The sequence below is a fragment of the Psammomys obesus genome, unplaced genomic scaffold (genome assembly GCF_907164565.1).
Source record: "Psammomys obesus unplaced genomic scaffold, mPsaObe1.curated_primary_1811, whole genome shotgun sequence".
In the NCBI taxonomy this organism is placed as follows: Eukaryota; Metazoa; Chordata; class Mammalia; order Rodentia; family Muridae; genus Psammomys; species Psammomys obesus.
The window spans coordinates 10,244,559-10,261,832 of NW_026596143.1; positions in this window are offsets into that span (position 1 = coordinate 10,244,559).

A 17,274-nucleotide genomic window follows, 5' to 3' on the forward strand; every position below is an offset into this window, starting at 1 on the left:
AGAGCCAAAGAATACTTCCAGGAAGACAGGATTTCCAGGCCCATCAGAAAACATTTGACCTGGCCCTGCAAAGCCTTCCCAATTGTCTTTTGCCTCCAAGCACTCTCCCTGTCTCTAAATAGTAGTTTTTAATGGTAGTCCATAAAAGTATTTGTTAGCAGAGTAAAACAGAAATCAAGTGAAAAAAAAAATGGAAGAATTTACCCATGGCCTTGGCAGCTACACAACTAGGCTGTGAGGAGAGAAAAACAAAAACAAAACAAAAACACTGAAACTGTGGAATGTCACAGAGAATTCAGAATTATACCCAAACAGTGTGAAAACCAGGAAACAGACTTGCCTGACTGTAAAAATTAAACAAAATGTTTCCGTTGAAGCAAAGCTAGCTAATGTCTATGAAAATATTTTTGTGAAATACTTTCTTACAAAATGGGATATTACATTCTTTTTCCAACACTGGGAACTGGGCTAGGGCCCTCCTTCTAGGCAATTTCTGTCACTGAACTGCATGCCTAGCTGAGGAACTGGAATAGTTCATTTTCTCTCTATTCATAATAAAATGCAAACACAGATGATCATAACAATGACATCTAAGAAATACACTAAAACAGGACATCCTCATGTTCAAAGATGAGCTGTAGTTGCCTTCAATTACAAAGGCAATCCACTGAGTTAAGATCCCTGAATCTGTCTGTAAGATTTGTCTCTCTCTCTCTCTCTTTTTTGCTCTCACAGAATTTCTATGTAGCTATTATATGTAACATATTACACACCAGAATGTATAAAGTATAAATATATAAAGTAAATCACACATATTACATATATTATTTACTTTGCTGATCACTTCTCATGTGGAAATCCCACAGTCTTCCCCCAGAGAAATTTATCTGAGTGTAGGCCCTAGCAATTCTTTTAAAACTATGTTAAAATTCTCTTTATCTTAACTGAATATCCTAAGAGAAATTTGTGGTGAGAAATGACAGTTTCCATCACACTTACATGCTCTTCCGTGATTTACTTTTTCTTGCCTCCCCTCACCCACTGGCAACATAAACACAAATCGGGTAGGATGATAGTATGTGTCTTCGTTAGGAGGGAAGCTGGAACAGAGGCTGGAGGTGGCTTCTTAAAGGGAAGAGGTAGGATTAGAGTTGCTCTCCAGGAGAGGGCAAAGGCTCACCAAAGCTCAAGGCCCCCACCCCTACGGAGAGAAACCACCAGGACCCAAGGAGCTGGGTGGACTATGACCATCAATCACCCTGTGCCAGCCCTGTCTGAACGTAGAGTTCTGCCCCTCCAGAGGTCCTTGAAGTAGAAAAAGCTCCAGGTTTTCAGAGGAAATGAGGGGTTACCGCTCACTTTTGGAAAGGACTATCCCTGGAGAATTTTTCACACAAATCTACTCAAAGCAACAGACAGGGCAGTATTTTTTTTTTTTAACTTGATCCTCATGTTTAAAGGAGTATTAACTGTTGCTTTGAAAGAAACAAGTTTGTAAATATGAAAAGACTTGTGTTTATCTGGGGCGTGGAGGAGAACAAAGCAGGTAGCCAGAAAGCCAGGTTCCTACTCTACTTAAGACTATCTGAAGCGGTATTTCATAGTGAAATGAGTAAAAATGCCTTCCTTTTCATTGGCGGTGGCAAAAATCTGAAGGAAAAAAATAAATAAGAAATATGTAATCCCCATGGTATAATCCCAGGGCATGAAAGCTCACTTGTCTTAAATACCTCCCTCTGGCCTAATTGACTTTTCATGTGCATTTTAATAATGGTTTTTCAGCAGGTTGAGAGAGACATTTTTTTCTGTTGTTGTTGTTGTTGTAAATCATGGCTTGAAAAGAAAGTGTTATAAATCTAATTACATTTTCACTTATATTAACGAGTCAGCACAATCTTCCAACATGTTTACCAAGCAATTCCAATATTTACAGCTGACCTAATTGGCTGTGGGATAGAAGCAATGGGTAATATTTTATTGTCCTGATAATGGCGCACGTACCGGAGACAGCTGCTAGGCTGCAGTGCCACCCTGAAAGCTTCAGCAACCCTGAAGCTTTGCCTGCTTCCTGTGTGCCCATCCGCCAGCTCTGCAACAGGCTACAGGCACAGGGAGGGAAGGAAAATGGGAAATGGTAGCTAAAGGTGTGTCTTTCTAGCCCCTAGCCTGTTCTGCTGGATAGTTTTATGTCAGCTGGCACAAGCTAAAGTAATCTGAGAAGAAATCTCAATGAAGACAATGCCTCCATAAGATACTCAGGCAGTACGAAGCCTTGGGGGACATTTTCTTAATTAGTGATTGATGGGGGAGTGCCTAGCCCATTATGGGTAGTGCCACCCTTGGGCTGGTGGTCCTAGATGCCATAAGAAAGCTATGAGAAGCAAGCCAGTAAGCAGCACTGCTCCGTGGACTCTGCATCAGCTCCTGCCTCCAGGTTCCTGCCCTGCTTGAGTTCCTGTCCTGACTTCTTTCAATGATGGGCTACAAAGTGGAAGTGTAAGCTGAATAAACCCTTTCCTCCCCAACTTGCTTTTGGTCATGGTGTTTTTGTCATAGCAACAGTAACCCTAACAAAGGCCTCTGTCGAGAGAGATTTTCACAATTTATTGAGCATGAATATAGACTCAAAACTCTCATTTGCTCTCAGGTTTATGGAATATAAAAAGTTACATAGAAGTCAGTAACACATAGAAGTCAGTACACATCTTTTGCACTTGATGCTTGGGTGAAAGGGTTTGTGGCCCTGATATCAAGCTCTACTCTCAAAGCCAGAGTGAATTTCAGGGGCTAAGTCTAAGCTGAATCCAGAACGGGAATTCTTAAATTCTCATGACTCCTCTCAGCAGGCAAAGACATTGCTTCTTGGGTAAAGATGAGCTCTCCTATGGGGAGTTGTGCTGTAGCTTTCATACATGCATGCACACATACACACTCACACTCACACTCACACCACACCACACCATCTAAAACATAATGCCACTCTAACTCTATGTCTGTCTTCCCTAATTATGTTGCTGGTGTCTGCAGACATACAGAGCGTCATTTGCACTTTCACAGAAACCTCACTTCCCAAGCCCATGGATTTGGTTATCTTGTAGGACCACCCTGTCATTGGAAACATTGTGTGCTCACTGTATACAAGGAGATTTCCTAGAAGACCTACAATCCATCCCTTCATCAGCACCCCCCCCATCAAGATTAATACTGTTTGTTTAACAAGTGAGGGATCTGACTCACAGGGCCGGAAGTAAATTTCTCATGGCCACACAACCTGAAAACCACACGTGAACCACTTCTGGATAGCCCACTTCTAGAACCCCAGCAAAGCCACAGGTCTTGGTTGGTTCCTCCTTTCACCCCTCTGAAACCCGAGAGCTAGCGGGGAATGCCATCTTCTGGCATGCAGGTTAACATGCAGGTAAAACATATACACATGAAATATGTAAATAAAATATTGAAGAGGAAGAAGAAGAGAGATGAGTTATGTTGAGTATTCTACATACACTTCAGCACTTTTACTGATCCTAACATTGTTTCAGCTACAGCTTTAAGATATTTCTGCTAACTTGAATAGCCTGTCTTCTACATACTTAGTGAATTATTATTGTGGGTTTAGTATGTTTGGTTCTGTTGTACTTCACTTCTTATAAATCTGATTTCTGTCCATAGATATAAAATAATAATAATAGTAATAATAGGTATTTAGAGGATCTAAAGAAAAATACCTCATCATTCTGATGTTCCCTGGCACTCTATCTCTCTGGAACTCGGGTTCACTGTTTTTAAAACATTACTTATATATGTACATGCTTACTTTCATCCATATATATCCTATCCTTATAATGGCCTATATAGCTTGGATTTGGTATTGAATTTGATGAAGACAGTTGTTAAACTTCATGGTAGATGTACCTCCCTCATAGCGACCCACATGACATTAATTCAAATGAGGAAAACATCACTGGATCCTTTGAGATCTCGGGTAGAAAACTGAGGGCCAGAGCAAATGTGCTATCTGGACTCTGGAAAGTGTTGTCTTTGAAATATGAAATGCTGAACTGTGTTAGCAGTTAGGTGAGTGTAGATTTCCAAAACGAGAAGGCATTCTCAGTAAGCAGGCAAGAATGGCAGAACCCAAGAATGCTCTTGATGTAGCTACATGACCCTCAGACAAAAAGGCCTTGTGGTTGTTTACAAGAACACAGGGCTCTTCAAAGCTGCATGTAAAAATGGCTCAATAAAATAACCATAGTGGTGCACGCCTTTAATCCCAACCCTTGGGAGGCAGAGGCAAGAGAATATTCTGAGTTCAAGAATACCAGCCTGCACTACAGAGCGAGTTCCAAAATACCCTGGGCTACACAGAGAAGCCCTGTCTTAGAAAACCAACAATTAGTTAATTGATTAATTAGTTAACTGTTTATATAATCCCTTATGCCAGTTTCTGTAGGAAAAACAAATAAACAAAAGCCATGTGTGATCATGTGTGTCTAATCACCTGCTCATGGGTGAACCCTGGAAGCTCAGGAATCACTACTCTTAAGAATTAGTAATTACTCGCCTGGAGCATCTTGGGTAGAACTTAATAGCATGCAAAACTAATAGTAAAATAGCAGAGAAGGCCCAGGTCCGTTTCCTGAAGCTGAGTGTGGTAGAGAGGGCTCACAAGCATAGATGTGAGTGCATTAGTCCTGTGTGTACATTATGTAAACTTGTACACATGCATGAAACAGCATTAACAGGTTCTGTTAACTGGGGAGACCTGCCTAAGGCCCTAGAGCTAGCATAGCCAACAACCTCGTGATGCAGCAGAGGCTCTCTTGGCAGGCTTTCTCTGTAGATTACAATTTGTTTTGGAACTGGACACCGATTTCAGTGTCACTGGAAGGGTCAGGGACAAAAAGGAAGAAGGAGCTGGGGTTCTCCCTGGAAAGTGTTCTTGGGGGTAAATGGCAAGCTGTGGTCAGACCCAGATGTGTCAAAGCGTTTATACAGTGGGAGTTACTACATCCTAAGTTGTCACCAAAGGCTCCATTCAGGTGCCCCATGGGGACCTGCACATGCTGGTAATAGGTAGAAAATTCAGTTCTGAGGGGTTTGGGCTATTATCTCCATGTGTGTGAAAGGAACTGACTACAATATCGGGGAGACAAAGCAGAGGGGGCCTCAGCTTTTGAGCCTCGCCTCATGGAGCGCGTGCTGGTTTCCACTTGCTGCACTCTCCAGATTAGTTCTACTGAAGACCGGTCTCTCTCAGCTCATGCAGTCCTCGTATTTCAATTATCTGGGTTCTGATATTGTCTCCATTTCAGTGCTGAGAAAAAATAAACCGTAAAGGTCAAAGAGCCCAGGGCTTCATGGCTCAGGACTGCTCAAACCTGTGGTTTGTGCCTAAAACACATGGGCCACACAGTCTTTGAGGGGCTGTGACTGGGTCGGACACTGGAAGGGGGTGGCACATGTGGTCTGTAGACTCTAAACGCACAGGGAGAATATGACAATGAAGTCGGCGTTATGTATGTAATCTCATTTGTAGGCAACAGTAGGACATGGTGGGGAGAGAAGCTACGTGAGCTCCAGTTTGGGTTCAACATGGTTTACAAGAGCGACTTATGCAGGAACAGAAGAGTATTTCCAGAAAAGTCCTGATGACGCCCAAAGAAGACACAGATTTCTGTTTTTAAGGGAAAAATTTTTTTTTTCTTTCTGGGCATAGGAGGCACACATCTATAATTGCAGTTCTTGGGAGGCTGGGGCAGGAGGGTAGGAGGGCAGGAGTTTTGAGGCCAGCCTAAAATATATAGCAAAATATGTGTTTATATGTATATAAAATACATAGCAAAAACACTATACATGATTTTGGTTTTGGTTGTTTTTTTTTTTTTTCCTGAGGTTTTTTTGTTTGTTTGTTCTGTTTTTGTTTTGTTTCTTTAAATAGAGTTCCTCTGTGCAGCCCTGCCTGTCCCAGAACTCTCTATGTAGACCAGGCTGGCCTCCATATCAGAGATCCACCTGCCTCTGCCTCCTGAGTCCTGAGATTAAAGGTGTGTGTTTACCACTGCCTGGGAGCAAGACCTTGCTTTAACTTCCATCTACACACACACACACACACACACACACACACACACACACACAAGCTCCAAGTCCAGTTTGAATTTTGCCAACATTTTCTGTTTCACTGACTAGACAGCTTTCACTATCTATTAAGTTTATAAACACCTATTTTTTTAAAAGGCGGTTTAGTGCAGATACGAAGTCCTGATCAGTCGCAATATAGTGTGAACTAGTTGCAGCTAAATATTTCCTTTCTGTTGTCTAATAAAATCATCATGTACTGAAGAAGTAAGCTTTGATAGCAAAAAATGTAGAGAACAAAGGATTCACAAACAGATTAATATATATTTATCTATTTATTTATATATATATATATATTTACATAAATATATATAAATATGCAGAATTCTCCCAAGCTCTATTTAAGAAGGCCACAATAAAAAGTGAAATGAAAGCAAGTGGAGCCGGGAACACAGGAGATGCATCTTTATTTACTGTAAAAATTTTGGCATAAAACTAACTTTATCCCCCCAAAAAGGAGAAAATGCTTACTTTCTCTCTCGTACATTATGATCCCTTGATTTAAGGACATTCGCCTCAGTTGAATAGCGCTTGTGTTTATTCATTTATTTATAAACAAATATATATTTACCTAGCATCTATTAAGTCGTCTGCACATCTGAGAGCCTAACTGCTATTTATAATGTTGCTTATTGGATGCAAAAAGAAGGACACCAGGGACACAACAAAACACTGAGATTCAATGTGTGTAAATCAGGTCTGTCTGCAGAGCTGCAAGGGCTAAGAATAGAAGGTAGATTCTGAACTTACTGGAAACCCCATTGGTTGCCTGAAGATTACATCTATAATAGAGTGTCGAGCCCATTGTCAGCAAAACTATTTTAAAAGGAAATTGGGTGTGTGAACACAGACCCTTAGCCCAATACAATTTACAGTTTGTTTGTTTACATTACACCCTTCAGTCATCCCTCATTGTTGTTGCTAAACATTTAAAGTTGCCAATTTTCCAGTTATAATCATACTTGCCCTCCAAATCAAGCAAAGAAAACAACCTATGCTCTAGTACCAACGTGGAACATGAGCCATAGTCATTCCATGAACACTACACTTAAATCACGGAGCTAACTGACCCCACTCCTAAAGTGCCCCAGAAAATGACCCTCAGTGAGAACCAACTGTCCCCAAAAACATTATCTCAGTGAACCTACAAACAAGTACTTTATAAATTGTAAACAACTTTTATAACAGTATACTGCTATGCTTTATCATTGTTAATCTCTTACCATGGCTAACTTTTAAGTCACACTTTATCAGAGGTAGAGATAGATAAATAGAAAGAGAAAATATCAGCTTTGGAGATGATCCATTTTCTGGGTCTTTCTGGGGATTCCAGAGCGTGTTCTTGAATTTCTGCCACCAGAGATGGGGCTGATGGATCAGAACACCTGGACCAATTCTCCTCTTGTGTGTCTGCCTTGACCATTTACTCATTTATCACAAGCAATAAGGGAAGTAAGAAAAATAAGAGAAACGCCACTGAATTAAAGTATTTGGTTTTACCCCTGCATTTAACAATAATGAGAAAATCCAGGGAACAGGGTGGCTAAAACGACACTTACAGAATTCCCATCGCTCTGGATTGCCCACAACTGGACGATCCTTTGTTACAGACAGGACCCAGGAAAGGGCCTGGGCTGGCTGCAGTCCTTGTGCGCCATCCCAGATGCTGTCTTCATGACCGGTTTTCAAGGGAGAGGCGTGCCTTCCTGTAACCACAGTGTGCGCAGTTACGTGCCCGTGGATGCGCAGGGCCAATAACCAAGACAACAGAGATGTCATTTCTCATGTCGCCCCCGTCGGGAGTGACTAGCTGTCACATGGAGGCACCGTGTCACCCAGAGCTGGTCCACATCACACTCTTGGCAGGAGTCGGGGTTCCCACTCTCTCCCACCTTCCCAGAAGTCCTTTGTTGGAAGCTGAGGAACGGCAGAACCTTACGTTCCTCTTGAAAGGTGGTGCTTTTGTTGCCTAGGACATGCAATGCTGGCGCTGCCTAGGCAGAAGGTTCAGTGGCACCTCCATTGATGAATTCTGTAAGTCCAAGGTCTTCAGCTAGACAGTGTGTTTCTTCATGTAGTAAAAGAGATAGTGAAATCATACCAGACGCAGGATGAAATAAAGGGTTTATTTTAATATCCGCATCCTTGGAGACTGCACATTTACTATGAATCTAGCCTAATTTCATATTCTTCTCCTGAGCATAAAATCTGATTATAGCCTCAAGCCTGGTTGTACAGTCCTGCCATCCCAGGTATTTGGGAGGCTAGGGCAGAAGAACCAAAATTTGAGAGTCAGTATCGTAGTTACTTTTCTATTGCTGTGATAAAACACCATGATCAAGGCAACTTATAAGAGAAAGTGCTTAACTTGGCCTACAGTTTTAAGGGGCTAGAACACGACAGCAGAATAAAGGGACAGCAGAGAGCTCACATCCTGATTCACAACCATGAGGCAGAGAGAGAGCACTGAGGGTCTTTTGCAACCTCAAAGTCCAACCCCAGTGACTCCAATAAAGTCTCACCTTCTAATCCTTTCCAAACAGTTCCCCCAACTCAGGACCAAGTATTCAAACATGAGTCATGGGGGAATCATTCTTATTCAAACCACCACAGCCAACATGAGAAATTTAGTGAAACCTTGACATAAAATAAAGTGTTTTTTTTTAAGGGGCTAATTATTAAGACTAGTAATGTTCTACTGTCTGTATTTTCTTTACCTTCTTATCTTAAAAAAAAAAAACTATCTTATTTATGCATATGTGTGAGTGAATGCCATGGGTACGTGGGTGCTGAGGCCAGGAAAGGATGTTGTATCCCTTAGAACTGGAGTTACAGGAAGTGGTGTGTACCCTGACATCAGGGGTGGGAGCCAAGCTCAGGTCCTTTGGAAGAGCTGTAAGTGCTCTTGACCACCGAGCCATCTCCTCAGCTCCATCCTCTCTTTTCTGCCAGACATGCAGGTTAGGTCCAAATCCTGGCTATCATGAACGATGCCGCAGTGAACAGGGTATTTAGAAACCTTTTTGAGATGTTGATTGCATTAATTTTGGATAAATATTCAAAAGTGGGGTTACTGATTTATAGGTAGTCTATTTTTTCTTTTTATTTATTTTTCTCTCATATAATACATCCTGACCTTCCCTCCTTCCACTCCTTCCAGTCCCTTCCCCTACTTCCTCTCTCCTCCAGATCCTCCTCAGAAAAGAGCTCCTCAGAAAAGAGCTCCTCAGAAAAGAGCAGGCCTCCCAGGGATATCAACCAAACATGGCATAGCAAGATGCAATAAGATCAGGCACAAACCCTCATACTGGGGCTGGATGAGGCAACCCAGTAAGAGGAAAAGAGTCTTGAGAGCAGCCAAAAGAGTCATAGCTACCCCACTCCCACTGTTAGGGTCCCACAAATACGCCAAGCTAAACAACCACAGCATGTATGCAGAGGGTCCAGAGCAGGCTCATGTAGGCTCTGTGAGTTCCTATGAGCCCTGCTTAGTTGATTCTGTGGGCTAGGTTCTCCTGGGGTCCTCAGCCCCTCTGGCTCCTGCAATCCTTCCTCGGCCCTCTTCTGCAGGGTTCCCAAGCTCTGCCTAATGTTTGGCTGTGGGTCTTTGTAGCTGCTCCCATCGGCAGCTGGAGGAAGCCTCTCTGGTGATGGTTGGGCTAAGCCGCCGATGTGATCTACTTTTCTGGAAACTTTCATACTGTTTTTGCATGATGGCTGTATTAGCAAAGTGCTTTGAATATTTACTATCATTGTTTTTTTTTTAAGTCTTTGAAGTATTCATTGCATTACAATGTCGGCACAGTGGTTCATGTTCAATCAGATCTCAATCCTCCTTAGTGTGTCACATTTAGTAAACTGCAATGTTACAAGTTATTACAGAGTCGTTTTCATTAAAATGTAGGATAACGAAATTTTTAGAATGGCCTGTTATTTTAAAATCAGCTAAGCAGACAACTTTCCCAACCTGGCTTTCTGGCTCATACAAGTATTATTATACTGAAGGACTATTAGGGAAAAGAGACCAGAAGAGAAATAAGTAATCAGCCCCATTTTGCAGATACAAACATTTAGACAATATCAAGACCAATATATTGGAAACAGAATAGATCTGGTAGCTAAAATGTAGCCCTAACTTTCAATTCTAAAATGTATGTGTCTTGGTTCCTTCTCCTGCTTACAGTAGTAAGATATTATGGCAGATGAAACTTTAGAGAGAAAAGGATTATTTTAGCACAGAGCTCAAGGACAAAGTCCTTCCTGGTGGGGAAGTCAGAGCTTCATGAGCTCGAAGCGCCTTGCTATCTTAGATCCTCCATCAGAAGAAGCAAGGCATGCTGCCGCCCCCTGCCCGGTCTCCATTTCACAGTCAGGAAATAGTGCCTCGTGATGAGTGGATCTTCTCCCCTCGATTAACCTAATCAAGATGATTCCCCCACAAGCATGCCCGGAGGCTCATCTCCCAGTGAGCCTAACTTTTGTCAAATTAATAATTATCACTAGTTAATCACATGTGAAAGGTGACCTGAAATAAAATCGTCATGGACCAGCTATTTTATTACTAGTCCAGATGATCTGAGCAACGGTGCAAAGAGGAATATTTTCTTAGTTTGGTGATACTGGGAAGGAAGAAGTGATGAATTGGTTTTGTTGAAGGGCAAGGCCAACGGTCTATAGAGGAACCAATAAAGTAAATAGTTTAGCGAGAATGTTGCTGCGTGGTTCTGAGGCTCAGACCTGGTGGTAGAGTTCTGGAGGTGAAGGATCTTGCACATGCTCTTGAGAAGTCCTGTGCTCCTGAACTGGAGGAGCATTCCTCAGCTGCTCCATGCCCACTGCCCCAGCCTGAGCACAGCAGGCTCCACGAGTTGGCACAGTATGTCTTCACGGGGGACTGAACTGTTCCTGTTACCTGAGTCGCTTCCAAGCCCTTGTCTGGAGAGAAGCTGAGCATCCTTAGCTAGCCACTGGTTCTAAGGTGGTGAATAACAGCAAAGCCTTTGATTTGCTGCTGCAGAATTCAAATGCAAATGTTTCAAAGCCAACACGGGACTAGAAATACCTCCAGGTCTCTTCTGCGCTTTGTAAATCTATCACCTTTCCCTTCTCATCCGGAGGGCAACCTCTGGGCATTCTTCCTACTTAGGGATAAGATTTGGAGCAGCTTTTGGATTCTAAGCCTGCTTGCCAAAGCACAGGATCCTTTCTGCAAACACTGGTCACCCTGAAACCCAGTATCCCCATCACTGGTTTATACTTTATTTTCTCTTCCAAGCTTCTTTTATGACTAATCTTGGCTTGGATATTCTTACTGTCACAAGAGATGTGTCCCAAAAGCTTTGGGAATTTTCAAATATGAAAATAACATAAAAACTAATTATTTTTTTTTCTTCTACAAAATGGGAAGGACCATTCCATGACTTTAAAGAATAGCTATCAGGATAAACGCAGACATGTTTAAAATTGATGGATTAAATAATAAGTGTGAAGCTGTGTAAGATGGACAATGTGGACCATTACTGTTTCCTGTGCCAAGTGACCCTACTCGACCACACCAACCTCTTCCTGAAACCCAGTTCAACCCAGAAATCCCTTTCCAACTCAGGAAGCCAGGTACTTGGTGTTTTGATTTTTAAAGTCTCATTCTGGACAACGTTTTAGAAGTAACATGCCACTCATTGACTCCAAAGACCTCATATTATCTGCTTGCCTGAACCTGATTGCTGGACGATCAAAGGTAGGGAGATTTCCTACACCTTGAAGTTACCAAGAAAATGGAGACAGTGAAAGTATTGTGACTGCTATTGCTCTCCCCATGCCCATCCCGAGACAGGAGACCTGCACCTCTTCCTCCGAGTATTACTTATGTACACAGACCAGTTAGAACGGAGTGGCAGGTTCATGTGTGGCAAACACTTAAATCTACCTAGCACCGAATTTGGAACAAGAGCACACAGCAAGAGCCAACGCAACATCTTAGAAACTCATTCTTTTGATGTAATTCTTTCTGAACCATTTTAATCCATGAAAAACACCAACTGAGCCAAAGCACATTTCTGGAAGGGCATCCTCTGGATCAGCGACTTATTGGCTTCCCCGGTGGCAATTGCATCAGCAGGTGTCTGAGAGCCACATTTGGAGGAGGATTGGTCCCCGCCTGTAATCCCCAGGCGACTTCACTGGCCAGGTTCTCAGATGACTGACAGTTCCTTATTTCACATTTTTCTCTTGCCCTGGGGTGGGGCTGGAAGTGGAGTGGGGGTTGGGAAGGGGGTATCCGAAGCAAAATCTGAGAGCCACCTATGAGTGTTACCAACTGTCAATCTCTTTAAAGTCTAGCCAAGTTTAGTACACGTGATAGATGCTGAGTTCTGCAACGTGGAAATTGCATGCCCGAACTGGCTTAGGAACAACAGAATTTTGGGGAAGACTTTGTTCTTCTCAAGACCTAACTCTCTGCCTGGCAACATTTGCCAGCTTTTTTTTTTTTTTTTTTTTTTTTTTTTTGTAATGAGCATTTGCCTGTATACTATGTACATACCTGGTGCCCAAGGAGATCAGAAGAAAGCATTAGTCATTAGATCCACTGGAAATGGAGTTACAAGCAGTTGTGAGTTGCCTTATGGGTGATGGGAATTGAACTCGAGTCCCCTGGAAGAGCAGCCAGTGCTCTTAACCATCATGCAGCTGAACCAGCTATTTTTTAGTACAGAAAAAGGCAGTGCTGGGGGTCGGGGGAGATGCAGGGGCAAGGTAATTGCTGATATGAATATTTGCTGAGGCTTTGAAGCCCTCACCCATACTTAATAAAACCTCTCCTGAAAACATGATAACTTTCCTAATTTGGGAAGCTGCCATGTAGTATGATTGTGTGTACGTATGTAGGCCTTTGAAAAGAGCAGGCTGTGTGGGACTGGCGACACTCTTTGTTCTGTGGTGACTGCCTGAACACAGCAGGCACTGGCTGCAATGCTCTCTTTGCGTGCCATTCAACTTTAAGTTTTACCATTTTAATTGCCTTTAAACAAGGAAGTCCCCAAATATTTCTGCACCAAATATGACGATAACGAAGATACAAATCCGCTGTTGCCCTTGCTCTTGATTCAATGCGACTTCAAATATTTAGGAGGAAAAGTGTGGAATGAATAGGCAAAATCCCTTCCTTGAGATGGTAAGTAAAGAGGAGATAAGAGAAAGAAATAACTCTGATTTTCATCCTGAGGCAGTTTAGTTCATTTTATTAATTCATTTTTCTGCCCATTCATCTGTCTGTGTATAGCTGACAGTACACAAATAATTATTTCTTCATGTTTTTGGTCATAAATATTATAATAGATTCATGCCTAACACTCTCGGTATGTTGTGAAGTCTTGCCACAGCTAGCTAAGATTTCCCAATGGACACCCTAAAAATTTCCTGATGGAGCAGTAGGCATCAAAAGAGAAATAGATCTGAGATCTGTGAGTGACTAAAAAAATGAAGAAAGACCTCCTATGCCGCTGTTCTGAATATCTTTCTTTCCCTGCTAAAAAATGACTTCTTAAAAAAATTAACAAACAAACATTTAAGTTTCCCAGATCCATGTTAGGACTGTGTGATAAGGCTTGGCTTACAGGTGAGTCCCATGTGGATAGAAGTAAATATAGTTTTCTCTGTCTCTCTCAGAGAATCTTATCAGTGTTTCAGATGAATGACAGTCGTGCCTGTACTGTTTAGATAATCCTGAATCTGCTCCACCAATCCTTAGAAAACACCTAAAAGTGACAGCACATATTCTGGAAAAGAGCCACTACTTCTGGGAGCTGAAGAAACAACGTGAAAGTTTGAGATAAGTAGACTTCACCTACCTGTTATATACACATACATTCATAATCACAACTCACAAAGTTAGTATAGCTGTGGAAAACGGCATGAAAGAGAATCAAAGAAAGGCCAGGGAAACAAGTGGGAAAACATTGTGTCCACTTGGATAAGAAGGAAAGGAGGGCAGAAGGGAGGGAGGGAGGGAGAGAGGGAGCTAGAGAGGGAGGGAGGGAGGGCTAAACGGAAGTGGAAACATAAAGAGGAAGTATATTCAACAGCAATAAGAACCATCACAACTGTCACACCCAGGAATGCAGTTGCTCGAATAAAGTCTTGGCGACACAGTTACCAAATTATTTTCGTCTTAATTGAAATTCATTAGAAATGTGGTCCCTATACCGTCTTTTGGGAAGAAAAAAAGAGTCATCTAGGTGTATGGACTCCATCTCCTCCCCTAGGCCATTAGGATGGGAGAAGGATCTGTCTGGATAGCATTGCTGCAAAAAGAAGCAGGGACTGGGAGGGGGGGGTGATCTGGTGAATTCCTTAGGCAATTCTAATTCAGTCATCTGGGTTTGGAATTCTCCTTCTAGAGGGCACTGGTGGGGTAATTATTTCCTTAAAGGGATCAGTTATCAATCTCGTATGTGTCTAAATCAAGTGATTTGGGGTAAAAGCTAACAAACTAACAAACAAAACAAAACAAACAAAAATTCGCAATACTAGATAAATCCATAACACACACTCAAGCCATTTCTTACCATTCTTTTCTCTCTTTCCAACATGGTCTTCATAATTCTGCTTCCCTTTATGTGTGACTAATTCCATCACGACACAAATGGCAGCATTTATGAAAGGAGCTAAAACAGTTTGGGGATAGGGATGCCAGCCACATAGGGGGAAAGGGAGTGAAGAAGCTGCTGTGCTGTGCAGGAGAGCAGGTGACTGATAGCCTGCAAAGGCACAGGACCACCCGTAAGAGTCCCACCAAGGGATCTAGAAAAGATCGTTCTGAGTGAGGTATCCCAGAAGGAGAAAGACAAACATGGTATATACTCGCTTATATAGACCTACAAGATATGATAAACATAATGAAATCTATACACCTAAAGAAGATAAACAAGAAAGCAGACACGGGGAAAGATGATCAATACTTACTTAGAAAGACAAATGGGATGTGCATTGGACATATGACAGGAGTCTACCGCAGAAGGCATCTGAAAGACTCTACCTAGCAGTGTTTCAAAGCAGATTCTAAGACTCATAACCAAACCCTCGGCAGAGTGCAGGGAATCATATGAAAGAAGGGGAGTTAGTATGATGTGGAAAGGTAGGAGCTCCACAAGGACCAAATATATCTGGGCACAGGGGTCTTTTCTGAGACTGACACTCCACCAAGGATCATGTATGGATATAACCTAGAACCTCTGCTCAGATGAAGCCCGTGGTAGCTCAGTAACCAATTGGTTTCCCATAGTACGGGGAACAGGGACTATTTCTGACAGGAACTCAATGGCAGGCTCTTTGACCTCCCCACCCCCCAAGGGAGGAGCAGTCCTGCTAGGCCACAGAGGAGGACTTTGCAGCCAGTCCTGAAGATACCTAATAAAACAGGGTCAGATGAAAGGGGAGGAGGTCCTCCCCAATCAGTGGCCTAGGAAAGGGGTAGGGAGGAAATGATGGAGGGAAAGTGGGATTGGGAGGGAATGAGGGAGCAGATACAGCTGGGATACAGAGTTAATAAAATGTAACTAATAATTAAAAAAATAAAATTAAGTTAAAAAAAAAAAGAGGACCAATAACTGGTCCTTTTTTTACAATGCCATCTTAATACAGCCTTATAGAACTGGCTGCCCTGATCCCACATCTGATGCCAAGACACACCCAAGCTCCCCACATAAAAACATAAAAGGGGAATGGACCCTAGTTTTGGAAAAATTCCAATTCAGGGATGGAATTCCTCACTTTCCAAGCTGCCTAAATTGATAAATAACCTTTCCTTGCGTTAAAGTTTGCCCTTAAGGCTTAACTGTCCAAAACTCTAGCTACATGGCTCGCTACTGAGAAGCCTACACTCCCTTCTTGAGTATGGACTAACTCTGTAATAAAACTTCCTCCCAGATTCTGACTTTGTCTTGTCTCCCTGCATTCTTTATCTAACAGTTACTAGAACATAGAAACTCTGGGTGGAGGCTTCTTTGTCTTGTCTGTTCCAGAGACCTGCTGATCACCTTATTGCCACAAAGGAAAGGCTGGGGGGGAACCTGGGTGTATCTTTCCTAAAAGCCCTTTCTCACTCCTTCTCGCATGCCAAGATTCTCATGAACCTCCATGTCTTCCATGGACCGCTATGCTAAAATTGTAGGCACTAGAAAGGTGAATGGTGAAGTAGCAGGCAGGTGACTGCCCAATTATTTATCTAATTCCACCCAGAAGAAAGCCAGAGAGACAATTGCTCTTACTTACTTACTCTGAACACTAGCCCACTGCTGGTTTTTATGCTCTGAACCCCCAAACCGTTATCTGAGAGGAGTTACGATTAATGTAACACACTAGAATTTCTCTTTCCATTCCTATTTTATCTGTATTTCATTCATTGCAAAGAAATTATGAGATTCTTTGGGCATTTATATTCCAATAAGTAATATAATTAACACACATATAAAAACTATTATTGGCCAGGAAAGTTATATAAAGTTCCATTATTAGTATCTAATTGCATACTCTTTCTAACTAATATTTTCATTTATCCTTTTAAGACGTGTAATCTTATCAGCATTGCTGAGAAATATGAAGCCTGCTGAGGACTCAAGTTAGTGGATTGAAGTCACATGTCTAAGGGACTGGGTAGTGCAGAAATTGCTCACCACATAGCTGTCTATCTCTCTGTCAAATACACTGTAAACTCCTCGGAGAGCCATCGGTGTGATTCTATTTCAGAAAGCGGAAGTAACCAAAGAAAGGGGACCCAGAGTTGAGAAGTACCGTAGAGATAATGAGTTCTTGGAGATGATGCTACTGTGGCCTCACAAGTGACCCTCAAACCATAGCCCAATTCACATTGAGTACATTTAGGAAGGAGAAGTTGGCAGAAATAAGAACATTTAACGAGCTCACTAAAGATCCAGTTATCTAAAGGGAGTAGGGAGGGAATGATTACCATTCATCTGATTCCAAACCACGGACTGTTCTGTCAGAATCTTTTGCTGACCCAGAGGCAGCAGGGTCTTATTTTTTTTTGTCATTGGTTGAAGCGTTCCTAAACACGTTCCTTTTAAACCAACAAGGGCTAAGCAGTTCTTTTTAGAAAGATGTTTCTTTGGGTCGTTAATAAGC